The sequence below is a fragment of the Colias eurytheme genome, chromosome 24 (genome assembly GCF_061535395.1).
Source record: "Colias eurytheme isolate Ceu_HAF_F1 chromosome 24, ilColEury1 Martin Lab GWU primary, whole genome shotgun sequence".
In the NCBI taxonomy this organism is placed as follows: Eukaryota; Metazoa; Arthropoda; class Insecta; order Lepidoptera; family Pieridae; genus Colias; species Colias eurytheme.
In genome coordinates this window covers 5,262,851-5,289,020 of record NC_143003.1, presented here as the reverse complement: position 1 = coordinate 5,289,020, position 26,170 = coordinate 5,262,851, and the positions used below count along the sequence as shown (strand labels likewise).

General features: G+C 32.0%; 1 long non-coding RNA gene across 1 annotated transcript; it reads right to left on the bottom strand.

Moving 5' to 3' along the window:
• Window positions 1-9,788: 9,788 nt before the first annotated feature.
• LOC149897975 (uncharacterized) lies at window positions 9,789-11,300 on the bottom strand. Its single transcript, XR_016458119.1, has 3 exons — window positions 10,729-11,300; window positions 10,541-10,602; window positions 9,789-10,466 (listed from the first exon to the last, which is right to left on the bottom strand). It is a non-coding gene; the product is annotated as an uncharacterized LOC149897975 (long non-coding RNA).
• Window positions 11,301-26,170: the final 14,870 nt, after the last annotated feature.

Below are 26,170 nucleotides of genomic sequence, written 5' to 3'. Positions count from 1 at the left end.
GAAAGAATTTTTCAAATCGGACCTGTGGTTTCTTAGATTAGCACGTTCAAACAAATCGTTCGAATTGTGTGCTACAAAAATATGAAAAAATCAACATAACAATATTATCAATTCAACTACATTATTATGAAAGTAAATTTTATCATTTGTTCAGAAGATAAATTATAACGTGATTTGCTTACAAACTACCGAACTTAATTTGAGACATTACAATAAAAGAAACGAGAAAATTCAAATTAATATTATTATTTATGTACCAAATGTAAATTTAATTAGCCGTGGCGTAAAACAAATGGCTGCCATTCGCTCCACTTGGGAATAATATATTGTTTTCGCTACGTATTATTATTATTCCGTTACATGGGTTATGATGGACATTTCGACATTCACTTTGAATTTTGCAAGAGGTAGTTAATGGTTCAGTAGTGATTGGCGTACAAAGAGTCTGCGGTTCGAGTCTACCAAAAAATATGTGTAAAAAATTATCCGTGATAGTGGTAATAATGTCAACAGATGATAAATTCTCTCCATAAGTGTTAAATGTACATAAAGTACCTAAAAATTACAATGTTCGAATATTCCAAGAAATTGGTCAAAAAATACTTTCACACTGATTATACAAATGCTATTTACGTCACAGTTAAAAAATAATATAACATACTAACACGGGTAAATGTAATAATTACCGCATACGTCATTTCACTCATTATCTAAATTGGAATGGAGCTTGTATCATTGTGTACACGGCTTTATCTGATATCGCGTGTGTGCACAGCCTTAGTCCAGGTGGTTAACAACGGCCTCATAATTTGGTATTTTTATAACCTGTGTGTACCTGGTTTTAAGGACTTTGGTCAGATTTTGGGGGGAAAACTTACCGTCTTACCACAAAAACCTTTAGCTAAACTTTAAGCGCAGGTTCTCTTTAATCTGACTTGTTGTATTTCTCATAGACAACTATTAAAGTGACAGATCCCTGGTTTAAAGTTAAACTGTGTTTAAATTGTTTTTATATGAAATTTGGTTTGATTCAGTCACTTCAAGTACAAGTATTAGACACCTACAGAAAAAAATGCAATAATTTCGTTCCATTTTAGTAAAATATCAACATAATTTACTAATTGTGATTCATGTAAATAGTTTACAGAAACACAAAAATGTTTGCCTCCACGTACATTTTTATAGCAAATATAAATTAAATTATTAAATAATACCCGATAATATTTAAAACGATAGCCTTTGAACTATACGCATTACGCATAACTTATATTTCCTGTCAATAATTGGTAAACTGTTTAATTAAACGAATATAAAATTATAGGTGCGGTATTATAAATAGGTATATCAATATATCATAGTTACATAAATAACTAAAAATATAAAAAAATAGTTTCACTGAATTCTACGTTTTTTCTAAAATGTGCAATAAGTCTATTTTAAAGTTTACTTGAGAATTCACGATGGAATTTTAAGAACTTGCAACTTTTACAAGTGTCAGATACAAATTTTTTCTTTTCGCTATTTTCAGAAACATAAAAGTTGTGTTATAAGAAATTAACAGACACTACACTGGCTAGTCTACAAACTGATTAAAACTTAAGAATTTTAAAATCGCTAAGCTTACAGTTTTATTCAATTAAAAGTTAACTTTTTACATGATTTTTTTTTTTTTAAATAGCTTTCTAGTTAATCGGTACTTAGCCACTTTTCTTCATAATAACGAAACAGTTTCAAAAATAATATTGAAAAACGAACTTTTTTTGTAGTTAATAAACACATACAGTTATTTCCGAGACGCCACATTAAGAATTAATAAAAAATAACACTCTCTTAGAGTATTTTTAAAAATATGTAAAAGTAGTTGTTTTACATCATGTAAATTGTAAACTAAGAAAAACACATATCTAAATTCACTCAATTGTTAATCAACTAAATATCAACAAAAAGGCTACAAATCAAAATACAAGAAAGACAAAATTACATTTACCAATTCAAAACTAGTATATAAGCACAATATATAGATATATTTGTAGAAATACAGTAATGAAAAGGGTGGTTATCAGGCGAAATATCGAACGATCCCGCATCGCACGATAATTGTTCACTATCGGTGTATTTAGATAAATTAAACTATTCCATTATTATTAGTAGGTACTTTTCCGTTTTCGTTAGTTTGGTAATCAATTTGTGTATTTAGTTTTTCTGTACGTACATCATCATTTACTATATTTTAACTTTTTATGGGGTAACACTATAATTTACAACGGTGGCCAGGAGTAACTGTTAAATACCTATATATAAACTGTCATAATATTTAAAGATATAGAGTCAGATATTACAGCAAACCAACAAAAATTTGAAATAATTTTTTAACAGAAGGTTGCCTGGCAGAGATGGCTTTGAGCCATAAGGCCGCCATTGGTACATTTTGAATGGTTTTGACTTTTGTTGTACTTTTATTTTATAAGACTCTTGTACAATAAAGAGTAAATAAATAAATAAATTTTCCATTATATTATGCACTTCAATAAAATAAAACCCATTATTTTCATATTACCTCAATAAATATTACAAGTAACAGAGACAGAATTATTATAACTACAAATATAATTCGTTACAATAAACCACAGAGAGTTCAGCCTACATCAATTCTACAACTTATTATGATGTTAAAGCTTATGCCTTATGGTAATGCCGACTTGCACCCACATTGAAAACAGGCTTTGCTTGTGTCTTTGTTATCTAAATTGAACAAATGAACATTATTTTACTCTGCAAGAATATAGTCAAATTTATTTGGTAGTTAATTCTAATTTCTAATATCGTCGGCAACTAAGATAATGAATATATCTATTTAAATAAATCTAGGAAACCTAAATGTAGGTTTATCACTTATTCTGTGCTCTACGTTTTATTTATATTATCGTTTTATTTATAAAATTCAGATATTGTTTGTATAACAAATTTATATCTCAATATCGGAAGGATATTTTAGAATTATAACTATATTAACACTTTCAAATCCTGCAGCATTCTTCTGGTAAAACATTTTTCAGAAACGCTCTTAGGTTACTCGATAATTATATCGATTATGAAGCTTTTAAAAATGAGGTATTGATATTAAAGATATTATATATCAAATAACATTACACATATTAAGAGTTAGGAAATATACAGAAATATCAATAAATCAGATTCTTACTTTAGAATAAAAATAACTTTGCAAAAATGCGCACAATAACAAATCACATTCGTGTGATTTTGTCCTCAATCAACAGGGCACAAAGATGAAATTTGCACAGCAAATTTTTTTGTCAAAATCAGTGCTCATAATTCTTTTATAGGTCAAGGTATAACGTCCTTATAAAAACAATCCTCAAACTTTGTTTCTTTAGAACAATGTATACTGCACTATTAGATAAAGATATTCCAAAAGAAAACCATAAATTATCGATGGCGAAATCAATTTAATACAACAGTATGTCATTTACAAGTACACTTATCTATATAATACAAAAAAGAGCATCAAAATACTTCAAAAACGTTCAATCGTTCGTAACATCAAACAATTCAAAGGTCGATATCAATAAAGTTAGTGGAATTCAGTAACTTCCCAACTTGTATAGATCCATTCGTTTCCTCTATGGCCCTTATCGAGGAACTTTCAACAGTTTCTAAGCGGCAATGATCAAAAGTTATGTAGGTATTGTTCGTAAATTTTTGAAGGGAAAAAATTTTATCGTAGACGGGCTTGGATTGGAAGTTTGAATCGTAGCGATTAGAACCTAACAATTATTTTTTTCGGGCCGATTTTTCAATCCTTAGATAAAACTTATTCATCGAATAACAAACATTTTAAATATGTGTTACTTGCCCACTTTTTGACAGTTTTTAGGTGACATCTGTATATTATTGTGTAATACTTTATTGGACGGATAAGATTTAACCTTAGATTTAACCAAGGATTGAAAAATCAGCCCTTAATTGGAAATAGATACATATTTATAAATTGCATTAATGCTACTATACCTTTTTATCTGGTTGAGTTACACTTTTGAGTGATATTTATAACTCGTTGTTAGGGAATGTAGGTATATATTTTTATACATCGGTGTTTAATATTCCCTCCACGAGAAGATAAATCGTTGTTTTCTCCTTACAATGCATATTTTTCGAATGTTTATTTTGTCTGTATGCAGTACGCAGGTGAGAGTTCGAATATGGATAACTTCAACCACCTGATTTTATTAATTACAAGATTCATTATTTATTCACTAAGTTGGATTTATTATCTAAAAAGTATTATAGTTGAGGTATTGTATAACCATGCCATATAGACTCTATTTAATCTATACTAATATTATAAAGCTGAAGAGTTTGTTTGTTTGAACGCGCTAATCGCAGAAACTACTGGTCCGATTTGAAAAAATATTTCAGTGTTAGATAGCCAATTCATCAAGGAAGGCTATAGGCTATATATCATCACGCTAAGACCAACAGGAGCGTAGCCACGCGGGTAAAACCGTGGAGCGCAGCTAGTTGCAAAATCTGCCCTGACGTATAACATTTTAAAATACATTAATCTCAAAGTATCCAGTCCGGTTTGTTTCCTATTTACATTTGATTTATATCTCCAATCGCATAAGTAAATAATTCATTTGTAAGCAATATTTTATGTTAATGTGACGGAATAAGATCATTAGAAATAAGTTAAATAATAATGGTAAATCAATCAACGTATTATATAAGATAATCTGTTTTGAATATACAATTTTTAATTCATTTACATAACCTATAATAGTACAGAATACTTAATAGTGGCTAACTATAGGTTATGTTATAATGGCGGCTTCTTCTTCCTTTTTGATTAGGGCCTTCGGAACATTATAATGTATCTGTAGCCAAAAAATAATATGTTACAATTATTCATACAATAAATACTATGCTTTCTCCTTTAATATTTGATAAAAAAATTCTTTCAATAGCATATAGCATTTGTATGAAAATTATTATTACAAGTACTGAAATCCAATATCTAAATATTATGAATACCTATGTGGTTAGCTAACACACCTTTACAGTTTCGCGGTTTATAATGAAATTTGACAGCCCGAGAGACCATTATGATAAAATATTATACCTACACAATTTTATTAATATTATTTATATTTAACACAGACATTTTAATCGACCCACGTAAAAAATCTAGAAATATATTCAAGAATGTATTTTATAAAGAAAAATATAACTAAAACGGGGTTTATCCAAATTCGGAAATTCAATTCATTCTCTAATACAGAAAAATGACTTCAATTTCTACTCATCTTCTATTAATAAAACAATATTTGTATAGTGTCTCTCTACAGGAAATGTTAGACCTATTTCATTCATAATCGAACCGGCAATGTTAGTTATGACTTACGTTAACTATTGCGTCAAGTGATATATTTCATATTTGACTTTTAACAGAAGGTTACCTTAGAAAGGAAGACAAAAATAAAACTATTTGACTATCAAATATCTTAAATTCTAGGTCAAAGTCAACATGCTAGCAAATATCATATTATATGTGTATTATATTCAAAATTGCAAAAAGTATTTCGTAAAATATTATTAATTTTTTCACGTGACTGTACACAAAATGTGTTAAGTTCTTTCACCTTTGCATTTACAACAGATGTTTTCTAAACTGTTAAGCTATACCATACATTGTTATATATATTTTATTTATTACGGTACTTAATCCAAAAGGTAAAATAAAAGAAATACCTAGTGACAATATGATAAGAAATAATGATACCTTCAAAGTTGAAAAATGCAATAAGTTTTAAAGATGTATTTAATTTAAATCCCACTCGTATTAAATGTTAAAAAAATACATTAGTCTTCAAGTCGTACAATTACAAGCATATTTCGTATAAAAACAAACAATCGTGTTTGTTTCGTGGTGTCCATTTTAATTTATAATATTTTTCTAATTTAAAATAAATAGTTACTACGCCTTGAATACGCCCAGCTACTAATTATGAAATAGGTTTGATAAAATTAACCTCTGACCCACGGAACCCCACGCCGATGCCACAGCAGATGTGCAGCGGCAGGACACGCGCGCGCTGACTCATGACTTGCGCGGGCGCAGGTATAGTTGCGTACGGAAGTGCGTTTGGTTTTATTTTGTGATGTTTTTTTTATAGGTAGTTTTTGGTTTTTAAATACATATCGTGTATATGGAGGTTAAAATAAAAAGGTACAGCGAAATTATAATTCAACTTTGGAACTTGCTTTGTTATATAAAATAGCGATAAATTCAACTTTGTTCAACTTTAGGAAAACACGACCTTTGTTCGTACACTTTCTATAATTTTATTATCCATCAACTTTCGAACTTTACAGTTATGGAAGATATAACATTATCTATTGCAACATAAAACATACAATGTTATAAAACTGAGAGTCTAGAACACGCTTCAAAAACTAAACCTAAGAAAAAGATACTTATATTCCCGCAGCTATCTGTAATCTTTCTAAGAAGGAAATGTAAATTTAAAAGGTGTAATTAAAGGCATGAATGCAAAGCTATCTGTACAATCGTTTCGTTATCTATTTACATAAAGCATATTATCTCTTTTATCGAGATGTAAACTCGACTCAAGGTTCCCGAACGAATGAAACAGTACATTATTCTCATATTATAACAGTTATATGATTTTAACAATTTTGGTTTATGCAGCTGCAAAATAAGTTTGCAGAAACAGCTGCAGGTTTAAGGGCAAACAACATCTGACAAAAAATTCATCCGATCAAGAAAATAGTAAACCTAGGCAATAACAGTTATATGATTTTAACAATTTTGGTTTATGCAGCTGCAAAATAAGTTTGCAGAAACAACAGATTTAAGAGCAAACAACATCTGATAAAAAAATACATCCTATCAAGAAAATAGTAAACTGCCTAGGCAGGGAGTTATAGTGTTGTTTTTAAGAAAACAAATTTTGCTACTACAGTACCGTACCATGATGTTTTAGAGCAGTATTATTGTCTGTATGTATAAATACAGCGCAATATAGGTCGTCAAACGCTATCGCTTTCCCACCATGGAAGTAATATATCATGGTGATGTCTTCATTTCTTCTTTTATATTGTTCAACTATTGTCTTTCTTCCTGCATTCAAGTAAAAGTGTATATGAAAAACTTATGTTTCTTGTTACATTATTGCTCAGGCACGTCTGCAGTTTGATTGATCATTGCCACAATTTGGTGAACAGGATAATATTAGTATTCAGATCTACATTGAGATAATCTGTTGTTACAAAACGACAACAGGAAGAAAACGTCAATTATGAACTAAAGATTTAAATCATTTATTTAATTGTGTGTCACAAAGGGTAGTAATAATTAAAATGTTAAAGGCAGAACCACATTTACAGTGAATGGAATAAAATAGGTGTTGTTATATAAAACTGATTTATTCGCGGATTTCCTGTGCAGTTCCTATGCAGTTCCGGCATTCCATACGTCTTTAAGAACATTTACGAAATATATTAGATTAACACCTATGTGTCATTCACACTTTATATTTTGAAAAAACTTCCATAAAGTTAACATCAAAAAAATAACTAACCTATTTACATTTCTAGGATTTGGTTATAAGCGAAAACTCTATGACCAAACAAATTTAAAATTTAGTAAAATATTCAGAAATAACTTGGAACCTGTCTCAGATTCTGCACTTATACTTCGTGCATTGTATCACGTCCCACGCTTATAATATTGCACCCATTACATTTTTTAAAGCTTAAACCGCCTCATAATCTAGACAAATCCCCACTAATGTTCGCACGTCACGTAAATGCACTAACTTATGTTCAACTAGCTTTCTGCCTGCGGTTTTGTCCGCGTTTTCAAAGAAAATCCCGCAGTATTACCGTTCCCGTGGAATCATCGGTATAAAACTTATACTATGTGGTAATCCAAGTTACCCTCTATATGTGTGTTAAATTTCATTGTAATCGGTTCAGTAGATAGTATTTGCGTGAAAGAGTAACAAACATACATACATACAAATACACATACATCCATTCTCACAAACTTTTGCATTTATAATATTAGTAGGATTATGTTCTTAATAAATTCATAAATTATTTCAGTAGCTGAATACCTACTCCATTCTAGTGTCTAATGAGTCTGCATTCCCATAATAGTTTTAAGACAATTACCTTCAAATTCCATTAGATATCAGACAATTTGAATAATTAATCTTGTCGGCGGCGTAACAATCGTTATTTATTTAATTAGTATGCAAAAATTGTCGCCATTATCTTAAATAACGATTTGTTATTGTTATAGTTGGACATTAAAACCTGCGCTACCTTAAACGGATGTTGCATTATCATAAGCTATTATTGTTAATTACAATTACAGTTTCTATAATAAAGCTGAAAATTTATGTCTTTTATAACAAAGCATTAAGAATTTATCAAATAGGTTAACGAATAAATGTGACAATGACCACGTACTTATTGAAAGCGTTTACTTTGAATTTTCTTCATCCATTTCAAATACAAACAAAAAACGAATTAAGCACAGTTATTTAACGGCATATCCGTAATTCCCTAACAAACTTGTGTGCGCGACTGTACTCGCCCACAGGCCTCTCGGCGCCTGCTGGTCGCATCACATCCCAGTAATAATTATACTATGTAGGTCGAACGCCCACTGACGTACAACATGACCAGTTATACTGACCTCCCTTGCCCCCCTCCACACGAGTATACGCTACAACTATAGGGGAAGTAGGTACATCGCCAGGGGTCTGATTATACTGGCGTTCGTGACCTCGGGACAAAGCGTTCTTCTTTATTCAATTCTAGAATGTGATGTAAATTGGCAATATGGTTTTTTTATCTGTCAAATCGAATAGATGTAGATTATAGTGGCAAGTTGTGTGGTATTGGTACGAATGTGTTTTTAAGGTAGTTGGTAACTTTTGTGAATATCCAGTTTAAGACGATACACAAAAAAAAATCCACTGCTTGGCGGGCGGAGTCTAATAGCTCGCTATCGCGAACGCGGGTGTGCGCGAAGTCATTCTTGCATACTCGCCGCGCTGCCGCTGGCCGACTCGGGACAAACATGTATGGAGTCGTCATACAGTTATAATATTGTTATACATATATTTAATTGTTGATTTATTGGTTTTATTTTCTTGCTTATAAACACAAAATTATCTTCTTTTTAACAACTACTTAGACATTATTAATAATTATTAATTATTATTATTTCGTAATGTTTACCTTATTACAAAATAATACAGGTTATAAATAATCTTTAAAATAACAAAAAATATTGTTACTCTGAAAAAATGAAATGGTACCTAATTACGCGGACTACTGAATTGATTTAGATAGAATTTGATGCTGACGTAGATATTACATCATGCCCAGAAATGAAAGGTACTATTTCTGAAAGAAGTTATAAACCCTAATTCTTCTCAGTCAAAGTCAAGAGTGGAAGATATCGCTAATACAGTAAAACTGATGCGAAACTTTGGATGTTAATTTGTATATTTTTTTGTTAGTTGTTACTTAATCACGTCAAGACTACATTACCAATTTTGATAAAATATAGCTAATTGCCTGGATTTACACATAGGATACTTTTTATCCGAACTGAACACTTCTGTGGGATAAAACAGGATTCACGATATAACCTAATTCCACGCGGGCAAAGCCGCGGTCGGAATGATATTTTTTTAAATAAAAAAATTGTTTAAAAAAAACACAAAATATATTGACGCATGTATTTATTTTTTGCACTCTATTATAATTGTAATTATTCATTACAAATAATCAAAATAAAATAGCCAGAACAAAGTTAGGCCCTGGTAGGATAGGTAGGCAGGTACAGCAATGTGAGACGAACACTGGCTTATTTATACCAATAATAATGTATTATAAACATTAAATTAAGTTTACTTTCTAACAACAAAAATACATAATATTAGCTAATGTGAAAACGAATCAACCAATCATCCCACAACAATGAAACGTGCACACAAATATTCATCCAAATCGGTTCATGTGATTAGGAGGAGTGACTGCAGCGCCATCCTCCGGGCCCAATTGTGTTTCCAGATCACCCAGGAACTCAATTTAATATACTTACACAAAATTTTTCGAAATGAAAACTCACATTACTATGTAAATATGAATATAAACCTGTTTTAGTACTAAGCTATTTCCCGCACAGGTGTAGTAAGTATAAATGAAATAAATATCAACATCAAATTCTTTATACAACATATTTATCTACCACCTACTAAGAAATTCTTGAAATTTTTTCGTATTTTTTTTTTAAATATAATACTACTCCAACGAGCTCCTGTTCCATAATTCCATATTATGTCCGCCATACTTCCACTAAGTTCACCATGATTTTTTATTTCTTTGCACTTTGTTGCTTTTTGCTAAAAATGGAATCATGCGATAAAACCAGTAGAGCGTTGATAACATACATTTTTGACTGAATAAAGGTACTTACGAAGGAGTGGGTTCACATTGTGAACAATCAGTGGGTTTATTTTCCTTCTGGATTCCGGATTTCTGAAAAGATTATTTATGCTATAAATGAAAAAATCTTACACATTCGTTATGTACTTAAAACAGGGGTACATATCAAACATCGTCTATAATACAATTATCATCAAATTTAAAATAAAACCAACTTACTTCATTAATTTGTTCCAATTGTAAGCATTCTTTTTCCTCCAACCTTTATGTTTCTTCTTCTTATTTTCTTTATTGTCCCCATTTGTCTCATTTTGTCTTATCGTGTTGTCACCCTTTTTTACGATTGCGCGAGCGACACAAGTTCCCCGTGTGACGGCCGTAGCGGGAATGACTCGTGCAGCGATCGGGGTAGGAAGGTACAGGGCGGCTCTCGCTATATTGGCTGGTCAGGCGCTAATTTCAAGTATTTCTTGTTTATTTCAAAACCATCGCATATTTCAAAATTCTAACACGGTAGACGTATAGGTTGTATATTTTATAGTTAATATCCAAAAAGTCGTAACTTTACGTTTGTTATTTTGAAGATGCCAGAGATTAAAAAAAAATAACAATGAGAACTTTGTATTTTTTTTCTATCGAGAAAATATCATGGAATCATGTTTCTAAAACGGTAGACGTATTGTGTTACTATTGAACTTTCTTGTCAAGAATTTTCATCACGACAACTTTAATAATATAAAAATTACGAAGGTTTAAAAAGGGCCGTAAATGTTAGAAAAATTAATTCATCCCCTTAAACTCGATGTAACCTTTTAGCATAGTTCTCTATGCTTTTAGTAAAGCAATGTATTTTCTTACTGTTGATCTCACATTTATTGTTATTTCATATGCATAGAATTTATAAGAACCTAACTTATTTGCAAATATGCGAATCGTTGTTTTATTACAGTTAGAATATAAATAAATACTAAGAAAAGAAAACAAGAGTAATCTCAACAAGCGTATTTTCTACTTTCAGCTAATCGGATTTAGGTTGAAAATATGTTTTTAAGATGTTTCTGCCAACACTTACATCTTCATAACAGGGACATTTATTATCTGAAGTCTGCCTAGAACAAAAAGGCCTTTGTTGGCGCCTAACAAGCATTTTACTTAATATTTATGAGCGGTCCGCGCTATACGTATAGAATTGTAACCTAATAACCTATAATTACTACTACACTAGTACGGTTCTGTGACTTCGTTTGTATACTTGGTATTAAAAAATGTAATGATTTGGTAGCTTTAGAAAAAAGAGGATTTGTAAGTAAAAAGATTAAATCGTGTTAAAATTAATATTATAGTAATACAGAATAAGAATACTTTATTTTTAACACATTATTCTGTCACTGGCTTTCCGCCCCGTCTTTGCTCGGGTGAACTTCATTTTCCCGATACAAATTTTTTTCTCCCTTTAATTTATTTAACGTTTTATGATTGTGAAAATAATATGTTTAGAACCTTTTCCAAGGTTCTGTCTATTTATCCAAATTCAACAAAATTCATACACCAGTTTAGAATGGACGTTACAAACAGAATAACTTTCGCATTTATATGTAGAAATACTTTTTAAATATGTCCCAGTAGCATGTCGTGCTTGCACCTATTTAATATATAATTTATTTATTTACACAGTAAACTGAGGTATATTTTAAATAATTGTCTACAATATTCTAGCCATATTTAACCAAGCTATATGTAAGACTACGTCATTAGCTAATATATTTGTATTTTTGCACTGTATATAAATACTAAACGTATGCCTAGAGGCGCAAAAAGAAGTAGGTACTTGTTTGATAAATTATTGGCCACAGACGAAATTTGGGTGATTAATTTGTTTCCTAATCACATAGACGAACAAACTTACATGTTTTTTGGAATAGATATAGATGATTTTCAATAGCACAGGATTTTTTATTATTGTAAATGAGACCGACCGACGCATGCAAAAAATGCTCTAATCAATATGATGATAAAAAAAATCGCCAAAGCGTAAAAGTCGAGAGCTCTCTTTTAACGTTTTAGATAAGGCTGAAGGCACAAGGAAGGTTCTTATGGTGAGCAAACATGAAAAAGGGGCAATAGAACAACGTCTGTCGGGGCATCTAGTTTCAAATATGGATGTGTTAATTCATTCATTAAAATTAAATAATATATTGATTAATCGTGTTTTGAACCCGCTATTAATTTCTTTATTAACTTTAATATAATAATAGAGTAAAAGAGAGCTAAAACATTTTTCACAATACACCAATAAAACCTTGTAAAAATAGATACATCTTGTACAATCAGACAAGTTTTACGAAACTAGTTTTGTTAAACGTTCGCCACACAATGGAATCAGAGCAGTCTGTCAAAACCGTATCATAAAGGCTTACTGACTGACAAATGTTTCGGCTGACAGCCGTCATTTGTCATAGCTGGATGTTATTAAATCTTATTGTTTACAATATATTGCGCTTATATATTTAGTTATTTTGTGTAACAAGATTTAACGATTACATTTTTTTTTTGCTGTTCGTTACAAAAATGTAAATGCCATACCAATTGAGACGATACAATAAAATACCTTAGTTTGTGTATTTGTGTTACATATTTTATAAGGGTCGGTTAAGAATATATTCAGGTTACTTGGCTGTTTCTTTTCAGTACAATACCCTGATATTAAAAGTATACTTAATGGTGATTATTTGGGTGTAAAGTAGTAGGATTTATTAATTACATAAGAAATTTAGAAACTGTAATTGGAATTGATGCCGGTGCATTATATTGTCCTTTAAGTCAAGTGATTAACTAATAAGTAAATTTTATACCTAAAACAAGAATCGATCCAAAAACGCATAGGTAGGTAGGTAGGTACCTAGTTTCATTCGCAATCCACTTACCAAACGGAAAGATAATTTTAATAATATTATGTATAAAAAAATAGAAGTACCTAGGTATTTTCAATTTTGCTTAGTTTGGGATCAGATCGTGCCGTGTATGAAAATTGTCCTGAAAAAAATATTTATTTATTTATTTTGTCAGTAGTTAAATATTTCAATCAGGATATCCGAAACCGCAAAATAAATTATCAAAATTTATCTCAAGCAATCTAAAAAAGCTTCGTATCGGAAAGCGCAAAGCACATTACATAAAAAATTACTGCACGAACAATTTTAATATTTGCTCTACTTTTTCCGTGTACAAAACTTTTCGAGCAAAAAATTAATACGTTCAAAATTAAATTTTGAAAAATACTTTAACGTATTGTATGACAATGTTGCCACAAAGAGTGTTGTTTTTTACAGTTTTTAATCGTTTTCTTAAAAATGGCTCTTAGAGCACAATGCGAAGAGTTACAGCGAAGTCAGACAAAGATCGTTTTTGTACTTTTAACCTTGCAGCGATTTCCTGGCAAAGTATAAAAAATCGATAAGCAATGAATGAAAGCTTCTTACACTGGCAAAGAATAAAAATTGATAAACCCCACTCTTTACAAGCATCATTTTATACCACAAACGGCTGTCATTTCTCAGAAACAATTTAATATTTATAGGTTTTATTAGTTTCGACCACAACACACAATACATCGTTAAATTAAAAAACATTTTCAAATTAACTATAAATTGCGGTTTAAACATAAATATATTTATTGGAGCTTTTATTAAACCCAAAAAGAAAAAAATATCGAACCATTTTCATACGTAAAAAAAAATGTAGGTAACTTACTTTTCGCGCCTTCCGCTCCGCTGTCAGGAAATTAAAAAAGAAACTGCACTAGAACTGAAAGCACTTCGTAATACGCGTTTCCGAACGGATGGCGACTGAAAGGACGCGAGCGTTCCACGTCCCGCATGCAAGCTACTGATCTAATTCCGAACGAAGATACGAACCGCTTCGAGTGACGTAACGCCAGGCCGGCCATGTTGCGCCCCGCGCCCCGCAGCCGCGCCTAGCTTCCGCCGCTGGAAAAATGCACTATTTAATCAATTTCAGACGTTGAGTGGCACGGAATGTCGAAGCTTTATGGCTGGGATCTGTCGCTTTTCCACGAACTGACGAACGGAATCACTCTTCACATTATGCGGGCTTAATGTCCCGATTTTGATAGGTTTATCGCGCCTTCGGAGTGGTTTTGCAATGTTCGGTTTGAGCTCTTTTAATCTCTGTTTCTCGGTACATAACTGTTCCAATTTTTCAAGTTATTAATACTGATTACCAATAGATAGATGTAAAATGCATCGTTTTGGATTCTAAATGTGTTGTTGAAAACAAAATTTCTATCGAGAGCAAGAATAAGGGAATCTACAGAAACATAATATTAGAGCCTCATAAAGATGACATCACATTGACTTTTTGATCCTGTATAATTTACGGGTATATATACCTATTACGGATCCTGTATAGATATTGCTGGGCAGGAAAGGCAAATATTTGATAGGGTCGTACTTAAGCCTCTATCGTACTATATATACGATAGAGGCTCTATCTCTAAACGTCATGTGAAGCATGCCCTGAATTTTTGCGTAATTTAAAAAATTACTGTATTATGTAATTTGAACAATTTCTTTCTGAACTATTAACTATTAATATTTATTATTTTTATACAAATATGGTGGTTTCGTGATTATTGAAAATAGATAAATTTCGCATACACTGAAAATAAGTTGGGAATCTAAGTATAAGAATAAAGTTGTGCTTAAATAGTAATATGACTTAGTGCACTTCTCTTGTATAAATATGCAGAATGCAGGATTTGCATTTCATACTTTAATTAATATTCTCTTTCTTTTAATGCACAATTTTCTTATAATAGAGGCAGATTTCTAAAGTTCCTCGCCCAATATCCTTTCAACTATATTAATATACAACGATAAGGTTGGATAATCTTTAAAAAGTCTGGATACAAAGTTTGTTATATAATGAAGCTATTTCAATAAAATATTATATCTTTATTTTAACTATTGATTATTTATTTATTATTATTTTTTACTATTATTTTTTATATCACTAGCAAACCGGGCGAACTCCGTTTCCCCACCAGAGACACCTTTTCTTTGCTATAAACCTGGTGGCGGTTCGCGCCGCGACAGAGACAAGCGACCGAGATAGGAGACCGCGACCGAAGACTGCGACAAGTGTCTCGGTCTCTTCTGCATGTACTGTAGACCGAGACCGGAGACCGCGACAAGTGTGTCAGTTTCTTCACGACCGAAAAGTTAATCAGTATCAGAGAGTCTGTCGATGTAGTCAGTTGTGTTTTGTATCATGATGGAAAACCAAGTAGTAGAAGTTCTATTGGAGGAAGGAGAAGACGATGATTTGCTATTATATTATTATTACAAAAACAAAACTAGAAGAAGATTACCTATTAAAGAATTATATTTAACTAGAGGCCAAGAAGAATCATTTTCGCTATTTACACTGGGGTAGATCCCTTTAAAAATAATAAAAAGTGCAAAAAAATCGCAGTCGGATGAAACCCATTAGAAAAGGAGGGGAATATGATGAAAATTAAAGGAAAAATAAATTACGGTCAATCCGAGTTCGGGAAGTGGGAGGGGGGAGCTTTTAAGAGAAAAAAATGGTTTCTCTCGATTTCCGACAAAACTACAACTTTGAAATTATCTACAACTTTGCCATTGAACTTTTTTCCGTAGGACTTGTAGTTTTGTCGGAAATCAAGAGAAACCATTTTTTTCTCTTAAAAGCTCCCCCCTCCCTTTTCCCGAACTCGGATTGACCGTAATTTATTTTTCCTTTAATTTTCATCATATTCCCCTCCTTTTCTAATGGGTTTCATCCGACTGCGATTTTTTTTTGTTTCAAAAATTATCTACTCTAGTCTAATTAGTGAACAAGCACCTAATGTTTGATGATAATGTATTCAGAAAGTATTTTCGGCTGTGCTTTTTGAGCGCGACACGAGACACTACTGGTCTGGGGCAGCGACCGTCTCGCTGTCTCCCGTCTCGCGTCTCTGTCTCCTGTCTCTGTCTCGCTCGCGAACTGTCGCCTATACATTGCCGAACGTCAAGTAACGGTCGCGGTCTTCGGCCGCGGTCTCCTGTCTCGGTCGCTTGTCTCTGTCGCGGCGCGAACCGCCACCTTTACGGAGCCCGAGACCTTTCCTATTATTTTACAAGTTACATTTTTTCATCTATAAAGTGCAGTAAATCTTAAATATATATGTATATGAGAATATCAGCCTCCGAAAAGCCAAACGCTACGCAGCTACATAAAGGGAAATTGAATAACATCGAAATCAAAGAAAGCGTCTCAATTTATAAACTATAAATTATCAAACGCACAATGATCTAAATGATACGCTAACTGTTATAAATGATGGAATTCCCACGATCTAAGTTCTCAGTATTCATTCAATCTTCATCAGGTACTTATAGACCAATTTCCTTTATTATATTGTGTTTATTTTATTATTCAAAGTTGATGAAGCTGTTGATATATTCTAAGAATTGTCGCCTAATATTTATGAATTGTTCTGTGTTTTATATGGGTACGTACCTACCTACATTATTAGTGATTCTTAATTTATCCATTATTTATTATTCAGATAAAGCTGTTGAAATATTCCAGGAATTCATTCTGTCGTCTAGACAATATTTATGAATTGTTCTGGATTTCATTTAACATTTGTGTATTAATATGGGTATTAATTAATATGCTTAATTCGACTGACCGGTTGGCTTGGTCGGTAGTGGCCCTGCCTTCAAAGCCAGAGGTCATGGGTTCGATTCCCACCCGGGGCAAATATTTGTGTGATGAACATAGATGTTTGCTCTGTTTCTGGGTGTTAATTATCTATGTAAGTATTTATTTAAAATTATAAATGTATGTTTATCAGCCATCTGGTTTCCATAACACAAGCGAAAGCTTAGTATGGGATCAGATCGTGCCATGTGAAAATTATCCTGAAATATTAAAAAAAAAATAACTCGTTTTTCAGTTTTAGACATGATATTATTCTATGCTTTAAAATAATTCATTCTTTGCTCAGATTTTTATTTCGATATTCCACTGGTCTGGACATCTTCTTTGAAGGGACACTGTGAAGTAAGTGTATTAGTTATCCGATAATTGTTAATTTTAATTGAAAATTTAGGAGTAATTTACTATTATCCGAACCACTCAAGGAACAAAGTAAAGCATTAAATAAATAAAAAGCTATCAGCTGAAAAAACGTAGCTGTTATTCAAAATTCAATATAAATAATTAAATATCGTGTTAAAATACGACTACCAAATTAACAAAAGCCGTAACATAAAAATCAGTTGCACTTATCTCTCCATAGAGTACAATCGCTTAGAAAATTGCTTTACAATTATACGTAGAAACATGTGGAAACAGAGTGTATGGAAAATAACGTCAGAGCAATCAGCCAGTGATTACTCTCCGCCTACTGGCGTCTTATTGTATTGATTGAGTTGCATATACTATGGTGCAATATGTCTTTGTATTCTGAGTGTATGAAATTAGTTTTGTTACTTTAGCGATGTTTTAGCAATGTTAGCTGTATCTAATAGGTCTCTTTAATTTATATTTAGGGGAAATGGATTTTAGAACCACTAGTAGAATTATTTAGGCAATAAATAAGCTATTTATTGAACAATCCTTCTTCAATTGGGTTTAAAATGACGGTACTATTATCTATGCAGTCGTGATTTCCCTATTTTTATGTTTTCCAAATTAATGCACTTGTATTTATCTTCCAATTAATTTTATATTATGTTGGGAGATTCCAAATAATAAGCATACCGTATAAAATTACAATCACACTATATCAATTTACTAGTTGATCTGTACAACATGACTCATTTGAATAACGTCAAAAGCGGGCGCCATGATGCAAGATGGCGCTTGGATAAGGCGGGAAACGCGTAAATTGAAAACACGTGATGTAGCTAATGGTACATTACTTTCCCTCAGTTTGATTATTCGTGGAAATTGAAAAATGATGAAATAATACGTATTGATTGGTTACAGAAATATTAGTATTGTATTGAAAGAATTACCGCGGAAAACTGAAAACGTGCCTACTAATAACAATATTTTTAATGTTTTGACATCAGTAGATAATATTTAAACAACAACATAAATATATTACTTATATTTAAAAACCTTTAAAACAATGTTAGTAATCCCGAAACATATTAAAAAATTTAAATTACTTTCGAAAATAGGGCACAAAATATTCTCGATAGTGCAAAGAATACCAGGAATTTTAGCCACATAGCATGCGCTTACAAAAATACCCTACACGCCACCAGGGGATACGAAATCCACTTTTAATTTCATCTCTAAAAGGCTTTTCATCGTTTAAGCACAGTAATATCGTTAAACCTTTCCAAGGAGCCTTTATAAAATCGGACGTTAAAAGTAAATTGGGCAGCCAAGAATTTCGAGGAAACGAGGGAATTTTCATAGAGTTGTTTAAGTCTTAATGGATAAAATACGGAGCCGAGTTGCGAAAATATTCCTTATTAGACTTTTTCGGCGATTCAATATGAGCTTAAGATTCAGATTTTTAGGTATTAAATTGTATGAGTCGGAAATATTTGCAGTTATAGGACACAATACCTACCTACAGTAATTGTGATTTGCAAAAAAGTTGCTAATGCATATAGATTTTAGAACCAACTGCCAATCTTATGACTATAGATGGTATTAAGAAGCATTGTATCAGACTTCTATAAATTTTTGAAGGCCTTAAAATTCTGGAACTTTTAAATCGATAATATCCTGTAGAATTCAATCCAAATTTTCCAGCGTGATATATTTTAAACAGAACTTTTATATATCCATTGCCCCGAACCTAAGCCTAACCTTTACACTTTACGGTATAAAACGATCCACATTGAGCAGTGGTTATAGAAGATAGTTGAACAGGTACTTTTAATAAAATAATGCAGTTCTTCCAATTTGTCTCTATATCCCCTGAACCTAATCCTAACCTTTACACTTTACGGTATAAAACGATCCACATTGAGCAGTGGCTATAGAAGATAGTTGAACAGGTACTTTTAATAAAATAATGCAGTACTTCCAATTTGTCTCTATATCCCCTGAACCTAATCCTAACCTTTACACTTTACAGTATAAAACGATCCACATTGAGCAGTGGCTACGGAACATTGCATCCTCATTATGTTCGCTCGTTATTGTCTTCCGCTCCACATACAATCCGTTCCTAGAGTGACCTTGCTGTTTTGATGAAACGTGTGAAATTGAATGATAGCGTTATCTGGTGATTGTATACTAGTTTAAGAGAATTGCGAATACAAATTTTGAGAATGTAGAGAAAATAAAATATCAAAACTTTAGGGTACAAATCCAGATTTGCAGACTTCTCTAGATTAAAAAGTTACGGTTAATATATAAAATTAACGCATCAAAACTGATTTGAATGATTTTAAATTTAATAGACTACTGGTAACATCAATAAGAATGCATAATAATTGCAGATTCTAATATTTTTTTTTCAAATTTCAGGTTGACTTAATGCGTGTACTTACGACTATTTGAAGAGTAGAAGTGAAGGTTAACTAATGGTTGCAATTACAAATACCACGTGTAAACAAATAGTAAGTTCAGAAACTGAAATCTTTAATGCTATTATAACCTATTAAAAGTGGCACAATGACCATATACGAATTATAAAAGAAAATTTAAGACTACTGTAAGTTTTCTCACTTAGATTGATCAGCAATACAATTTATAAGCACCATTAAAAAGCCTTTATTGCATCACTAATCAACCATTTTATAGACACTAAACAATACTTACATTTACTATGTACTTCACAGTTTAAATCCGTTTCTAGGAATGTTAAAAAAAACTTTTTAACTATACCCCAGAGCGACGGCCTCGTAAATTCCGTTGGATTGCTACCAAGTCGCTTTACTGTTGCTATTATAGGATTAGAATTTATGCCTTGACTATATAATGACATGGAAAACTTTATTATGAAAATTGTTATCCTATAAAGTTGACCCTTGGGACGTATAATCCTAATACGAGTAAGGATAGTGGTTTTACGATGTACATGCGGTTTTCTGGTAGCATCTAAGAAGACTTTAAAAAATGGAGGAGAAGTTCTCAATTCGTCGGATTCTTTTTTTAAGTAGGTATGTTCCCCGATTTCTCTAATACGCCTGGACCGATTTCGAAAATTTTTCGATCAGATCAGGATCAGATCATGGAATCCTTCATTTATTTGTAAGTTTGGTCTAGTTCTGACAACTTGAAGTCGGTTTTTAATTTTTTGTTAAAAAGTAATTACCCGGTAGCATAAAACTTAGTTAAAAGAGATCGGTCTTGTTTGTTGTTTAAAAATAAAACATTTTATATAACTCTGGGTCAGATTTAGAAACGGGTAGGACGAATTTGGGAAAGCTGATGTATGAATAATGTAGGAGTTAATTTTCGCTACCCTCTGATTCCATTTTTAGCTATACAAAACGTAGTGATTTTTAAAATACTTATCACCAAGGGTAATTTCTGATTATGTTCTTTCTTATATTGTCTTGGTACATACATCTATTTTGATGGAGTAAAAAGAACAATAACAATCATATTTCATACCCAGCTTATTAGGCACTAAGCTGTGTAGTGTTTACCCTTCACAAATTTTGCTAAGGGATGTGATCTTATCTTCTTAAATAATAAATTGTGCTAGATATAAGCTCGTGAATAAGTATTTGAAATGCACATTGATGATTTTGTTAAAGGCATTGAGTGAGGGATTTAAATATAGATACAATTCAGGGCAAATTTTTCAATCCTTGGTTAAAACTTATTCGTCGAATAACGTATAAAACTACCATTTCAAAATGTATTCTTATTGCCCGCAATTGACAGTTTACAGGTGACATTTTAGTATTATAGTGTAATTCTTTATTGGACGGATAAGTTTTAACCAGGGATTGAAAAATAAACAAGTTAAAAGTATCTATCTCCAAAATTCAATCATGGAGGAAAACTTTTTACTTAAATGGGCAGTCCATTAAAGTCTAATGTTTAAAAAGATGTACATACATCTCACAATGCAATAGTCTAACTTTTAAACTAAATAATGTTTTTAAAATAAAAATAAAGTTACATAAAACGCCATAACTCATAAAAAACAGATGTGACTCAAATCGTTTTTATTAAGTGCGGCTGAGAGTAATATTTCATAAATGATTTAGTGTGTGTAATATCAACGAATTTCCCAATGAAGTGGTTTCAATTTCATATAGTATTCCTGCTTCTGCATCTATTTAAATGAAGAAAGATGGTAATACCATTTCTAAATTGTCAATTGTCAACTCAAGAGAAGTTGAATGGATTGTAATCAATTCTGGATTACCAATTAGGATGCTTGTATTAGGATAATTTAAAAACATAAAAAACTGGTGGAAGTTTACCTAGTTAGGTGGACCTAACTTACTGTAAATGAAAATCTAAATATATATTAAACTAGCTTTGCTCTGCGGTTTCACCCGCATTGCTCTGCTCCTGTTGATCTTAGCGTAATGATATATAGCCTTCCTCGATAAATGGGCTAGCACTAACACCGAAATAATTTTTAAAATCGGACCAGTAGTTCCTGAGATTAGCGCGTTCAAAAAAACAAACAAACAAACTCTTCAGCTTTATAATATTAAGTAAAGATTAACAGAATATTTCATTAATTTTCAAATCATTTTCCTATAAATAATAATTCATTCATTCCTAAAATGCCGATTATAAGATTTAGAATTATAATTCATTTCTTATTCTACTACCAAAGAGGTCAAATACAAAACAAATGACATCGCTAAATCGACGCAACCGTTGTATGAAAAATATATGTAGCTGAATTTTCTTTTTCATACAGGGAAATGAAAAGTGGAGTATATCACTTGGCCGCAAAATTATTTTTCCACAGGCGCCGTATATTGAAAGGATTCTAAATAGCGGCGTCTGCGTAAAAATATTATTTTTCTCGCTTGCTATATTACCTCCTATTTTATTGAGATGTTTAGCTAGAGAATCATACTCGGTTTTGTTTTTTATAGTATTTGTGTAAAGGTTTTTCTATGTAACTATGTACCTATATGGTACAATGTATAGAAATATTCCACATAGTTTTCAGTTTAATTTTATCAAAATTTGTTCAGTAGCTATATAGGTACCTTACATATACTTTCTTTTCTTTCTATGAACCCATAAATCCAATTAAAATATCATTCAAGACTTATTTAAATTAATGTTAATAGGCTCTCATATCAATAGCACAAACTAAAAATAATATACTACGTCAATAGGCACTTATTTAACATAATCATCACCTCACCTCATCGCCTCATACATAAAACTCAAGAGCTCAATACAAAGTTATTGTATAATAAGTTTGGTCCCGCGGCCTCGCATGCCTAACTGGATTAATGGTCAAAGTGCTACCTATAATACTGTATCTGTATCTACAATCCTGCCACAATGCCTGCCTGCCTGTTACTGTAACACATATCCATCATCTCAACATTTAAAGTATAACGAACGGCATTTAAATTTGGCATTAGCAGACCACCCTCAATGAAAAAGGGAACTCAAATTTCACAAAAACATGGGGAATAAGGTTCTACAACTCACCAACATAAGGTATATAGTTGAATAATCTGAACATAAGAAATAGTAAGTTCTATAAAATCTTCATTACCAAAACTAAACAGCATCTCCATTATGAAAAAAGCGACTTATCCTTTTAAATTGTGGCCACATCAAGATTCCTTGGCTCGTCCCACTTTCTCTGATAACTTTAACCCCATGGGATCTCTCCGCCAATGAGAGATATTCTGAAATGCATGCAGTCATTTTCGCTTAGGAAATTCCTTTGAAAAGAATATTCCTGTGAACTATGTGAAAACTTCCGTTTTTGTACGTTTTTCATGCAGTGTCTATATACATAATATTTTTATAAATTTTTTAGCATAACATTTCACAAAAATTGCGTTTTATAGAATGAAATCAATAACACTTGTCTTCGCTGTAGCTATATAGAATAATAATAATACTTCCAATTTGGAAAAGACTGATTCAAGAAATTAACACTTATAAAAAACTAGCTTTCCACCCGCGGCATCGCCCGCGCAGTCAAAGAAAAACCCGCATAGTTCCCGTTCCCGTGGGATTTCCGGGATAAAACCTATCCTATGTTCTTTCTCGGGTATCAAAATATCTCTATACCAAATTTCATGCAAATTGGTTCAGTAGTTAAGGCGTGATTGAGTAACAGACAGACAGACAGAGTTACTTTCGCATTTATCTTATACTAGATTTCCGCCCGCGGCTTCGCCCGCGTTTGCAAAGGAAAACCCGCATAGTTCCCGTTCCCGTGGGATTTCCGGGATAAAAACTATCCTATGTGTTAATCCAAGTTACCCTCTATATGTGTGCTAAATTTCATTGTAATCGGTTCAGTAGTTTTTACGTGAAAGAGTAACAAACATCCATACATCCATACATCCATATATCCATACATCCATACATCCATACATCCTTAAAAACTTTCGCCTTTATAATATTTATCTTCTTCTTATATATAAAAATGAATCGCAAAATGTGTTGGTAAGCGCATAACTCGAGAACGGCTGAACCGATTTCGATAATTATTTTTTTATTATATTCCTTGATGTACGAGGATGGTTTTTATGTAGAGAAAACATAAATATGTACCATGGGCGAAGCCGGGGCGGACCGCTAGTCTTTTTATATATAAAAATGAATCGCAAAATGTGTTGGTAAGCGCATAACTCGATAACGGCTGAACCGATTTCGATAATTCTTTTTTTATTATATTCCTTGAAGTACGAGGATGGTTTTTATGTAGAGAAAACGTAAATATGTACCACGGGCGAAGCCGGGGCGGACCGCTAGTAATATTATAATAGTATGGATGTACACTGACTTACTAACGAGTAATTATTAACAATTTCTAAGTCTAATTCCCTAGACCTCATTCCTCGAATGTCAAAAATGTAATTAAGTTCAAAACTTTTATAACTGCTCGACAATTTGACCCGTGATATAACCTAATAAAATATAGCCCATGTCACTCAGGATTAATGTAGCTTAAATCTAGTTAAATAATAATTTTAATGATAATTAATATAGATTTAGAAAATGGAAAGACACGATTAAGCTTAGATTGAAATCATTGAATTGTCACCGATCCTTGGTAAGCATACAAATTTTGAATTAAATCTTTCCGTTTAAAGTGTGTGTAAATAGAGTATAGAGAGTATAGAGAGCCATATTAAACAGATGAAGCTAATAAAAGCGTGTTAATAATTAGTCCCTTTCGGAGTTTGATTTCAAAACCTAGAAACAAACTCATAAACTTGATAACTTTTCCTTAATAACATTAGTATAGAAACACAAATTATCGACCGTAATGAAATAATAAAAGAAAACACTGTAACCGATACATAAAGACGAATACACACAATTCAATCAATAAAACGTTGAATACAGAAGCACTATCGTGAATAATAAATTGTTAAATCCAACATGGCCGTCTGACACATGTTATTTCCCTCGTTTTTCTGCTATTATTACGTTCAAAATTATATATTTCACATAGCCGTTAATTCAAGAAGCTATTTAAAATAATTTTAAGTTGTTTCTTTGAAAAACAATTCTTTTATTTTATAGATAAAATTGTAAAACAAATTAATGTGAAAGTTTTTCTGTGTTAAAAATCTTTACTATACTTAGTAGTATTTATATAAAAAGCTATTCTATATTTCTTTTATTTTCTAAACTGTCACAAATAGCATTTCTATGTAAAAAGACGTAAAAAGCAACATGGCGGGAAAACGCGGGTAGTTTACACCCGACTGGGGAATACGGGATTGTACTATCAGCTTCACGCGTGACAGGTGATCCACTTAGTCGGGGCTCTAAAAGAATCAACAAAATAAAATATAAAAGACAAATGTATACGAAAAGGTAATGTTATTATTACACGTAAAAATGCAAAAATCGTTTATCTGATGGCGGAAATGTAAGTATAGTGCTCTCGAAATGCACTTATTTTACTTATCTTTTATTATTGGTTTACGATAGTTGAATCATGCCATCTTACTTTGACATCTAATCGTGTGTGCGTTATTGTGCCGTTTTTGAAGATCGAATGTTATGTTGGTAACTTATTTACACCTTTTTACTATTATTCTACAATTTACAGCTACAATCTATAGGTACTTATAGCCCTGCATTCACGTTATAATATCTGTGGACCTTCTTCACAATGGACAGAGTTGGGCGATTATAGGCAATCACGACAGTGTGATCGGCCGTTATTGTAGACGTTTATATTAGCCATAATGGCGGCAAGCATCGACGAACAATTTGTTGGGCCAACGCTGCCCATTGTGAAAAAGGCTCATATAGCCATCATGAGGGTCATTTATCATAAACGTCGAACCCGCCCTGAAAACTAATCATCTCTTATGTCGGCTAATTGACGGGATCATATTTACATAATAAGATAGATGGCACTTTTCAAGTGTTTAGAACCTTATCTGAATATTGGTTGTGCTTCGCGGTTGTGTTCGCGGTTTTGTTTGACGTTTTAGAAAGACGGGTCAGATCCTGG